This window comes from Arachis hypogaea, chromosome 2, assembly GCF_003086295.3.
Source record: "Arachis hypogaea cultivar Tifrunner chromosome 2, arahy.Tifrunner.gnm2.J5K5, whole genome shotgun sequence".
In the NCBI taxonomy this organism is placed as follows: Eukaryota; Viridiplantae; Streptophyta; class Magnoliopsida; order Fabales; family Fabaceae; genus Arachis; species Arachis hypogaea.
The window spans coordinates 48,391,530-48,394,877 of NC_092037.1; positions in this window are offsets into that span (position 1 = coordinate 48,391,530).

Here is a 3,348-nt window from a genome sequence, read left to right on the forward strand (position 1 = left end):
CGGTAACGGTTTTGGGGTGTGATCTAAAGGGGTTTGTGGTCACGATTTGGGTGGTGACCTAAAAGGGTGTATGGTCACGATTTTTCGAAAGGGTGACCTAAAATGATCTATATTTTGGGAGGTGACCTAAAATGTTTATGATCACAGTTTTGGGTGACTTAAAGGTATCTATTGTCATGGTTTTGGAGGTTGACGTAAAAGTTATTTATGATTTAGTTCGAATATGTAACATCCCGAGTTTTTGTCAAATTAAATAATAATGAGTTATTTAAAATTCGAATTTATTGTTTTCAAAAAATAATCTATTGAGAATGACTAAATTGATTTTATAAATACTTTGAGTTTAATTTAATTAATATTCTTGTAAAATTTTATTGAACTTGATTATTTTATATAATTTGAAAGTAAGTTTTGGTAATGGAAAAATAATAAAGAGTTAAATGATTTAAATTACATAATTAATATTTTGGATTTAAATTGTACTTTATAAAGTATAATTAATTAATCTGTTCATTTTATAATTTCAATTAAAAATAATTATTTTTACTCAACAATATGTTGATAAATAGTGTTCCTAAAATACTTTTAATAGAGTGTATTAATTTTAAAATTATTATTCTACCCTTTAATTTTACCAAAATATCTATTCTATTCATATTCCTTTATAAAATCCCTAATTTCTAACTTTAAATTCTCAATCACAAAATTTAATCTCCAAATTAAAAATTAGAAACCCTAACCCTAATTTACTTTAACCCTCAGCAGCTACCAGCCACACTTCCTCCCCCTCCCCCCCACAACGGTCACACAACCCACATGCAGAAAGTTGAAAAGAAACGATGAGTGAATAGATGAATAAGAAGAAGAAAGAGAATGAGAGGCGGATGGTGCTAGTGGGGGTGGAAGCCGTCGTTGCCGTCGAGTGCAAAGAGTGGAAAAGAGAGAACCTGCCTCCAAAAGAGAAGAAGAGATGCTATTTATGTTGTGCCTTGCCGCTGTCAGCTTCGCCATCATTGCCAAGCCCGAGGGAGAAAAAGAGTTCGCAGAGGGAGAATAAAGGAACGGAAAAGAGAAGCCATGCCACCACCGCAACCTCACTGTGTCGTCGCCTCCGTTGAGCGGTCGCCGTCATCGCGCGAGAAAGGATAAAGAGCTGCTAAAGGGTCACTGAGCCATTGCAGTCGCCGTCGCTTGTGTTGCCTTTGCAGGAGCTTCCATTTTCATTACTGTTATGTCGTGAAGAGAGAGAACCGCGTGCGAGCCAGGGACTAGGAAAGGGAGCCACCACAGTTGTGTCTTGCCTATGCCGCTGTCATTGTGGTGGTCGTTGTCACTAGGGTTTGCCACTGCCACCATCCGAGCTCGCTGCTGCTGATGATGCTAAGTTAAACCGTCATCCTTGATGCCGGAGAAGAACACTGGAGTTGCTGTTCTAGTTCCGATTCCTCCATTTCTGAAATTGCAACACTCTCATCCTTGTTCTGCTTCAAACTAGTTCCTCTTCCATGTTCTTGTTATAATCCTAGTTGCATATATTCTTATTTTAGTTTTGCCACTTTGCTTCTAAATTTCTGTTGCAACTAGTATTGGTGTCGATGCTACTTTGAGACTGTCGTAATTGATGCTGGTTCTGAGGCTACTGCTACTGCGAGATAGGAAAAAGGAATTTGTCACAGTTAACTATTTCTTCGAGTTCTGATTAATTGAGGTAGGGGGTTTATTTTAAAATTAACTATTTTAATTTATGAATACCATTGAAGTTTAGTGAGTAATTACAAATAATTTATAAATTTCTCGTATGACTAATTGTTGAAAACTGATGAGATTGGGATTGTTGGTGATTGTAGATATGATTGACTCTGATGAAATTGTGATGAGAGTTGGTTAGGTTGTGGTTGTGAATGGTGAATAATTTGGTGTTACTTAGTAAATTGAAATATGATGAGTTAATTATTAAAAAACTATTGTATTTGATAATTAATGAATTTCATTTAGAATATGGCTATGATTGTGACTGGTTTTGTTTTTGTAAGTGATTAACTGATGAAATTAATTTTGGTTTGAGGCTGTGACTGTTACTGGTTTTCTAGTTATTTTGGTATTGTAGAGAATCATGATTTTATCTGATTATGCTGAATTGGTTATTATCGGCTGATTTGCTTGATGGTGTTGTGACAGTTGTTATTGTTGATTTATGGTTAACTAGAAATGATTTTGAGGACAGTTAAAGGATTGAAGTTTGATTTCTAAACTATTTTCTTGAAATCTGATATTTACAATAATATAGTAACTTTTTGGTATGCAAAATCGTGAGTTCACACTTCTCTTACAACTCCGTGCAGCTGACCAGCAAGTGCATTGGGTCGTCCAAGTAATATCTTACATGAGTAAGGGTCGATCCCACGGAGATTATCAGCTTGAAGCAAGCTATGGTCATCTTGTAAATCTCAGTCAGGCGGATTCAAATAGTTATGAAGTTTTGATAATTAAAAGAGAAATAAAACATAAAATAGGATAGACATACTTATGCAATTCATTGGTGGGAATTTCAGATAATCGTATGGAGATGCTTTGTTCCCTCTAAGCCTCTGCTTTCCTGTTGTCCTTGTCCAATCTTGTGTACTCCCTTCCATGGCAAGCTGTATGTTGGTGGATCACCGTTGTCAATGGCTACCATCCGTCCTCTCAGTAAAAACATGTCTGCTACGGTTTCCTGCATGGCTAATCAGTTGTTAGTTCTCGATCATGTTGGAATAAGATCCATCGATCCTTTTGCACACTGTCACTGCGCCCAACAGTCACGAGTTTGAAGCGCGTCACAGTTATCCCATCACAGATCCTACTCAGAATACCACAGACAAGGTTTAGACTTTAAGGATCTCAAGAATTCTACCAATTGATTCTAGCTTATACCACGAAGACTTTGATCTCACAGAATGGAAGGCTCTGTTGTCAGGAGAGGCAACCATACGTCGTGAACCAGGAGGCCAAGAGATACACACTCAAGCTCTTGCAGATAGAACGGAGGTGGTTGTCAGGCACGCGTTCATAAGGGAGGATGATGATGAGTGTCATCAAGTTGAAGTATGAGTGAATATCGTAGAACAAGAATAAGCGTGAATTGAGTAGAGAAACAATAGTACTTTGCATTAATTCATGAGGAACAGCAGAGCTCCACACCTTAATCTATAAGGTGTAGAAACTCCACCGTTGAAAATACATAAGTGATGAAGGTCTAAGCATGGCCGAACGGCCAGCCCCCAAAACGTGATCAAGAGATCAAAAGTGATCCTAAGGTAGTCTCAAAAATGATCCAGAGATCTCTCCCCCCCCCCCAAATACAATAGT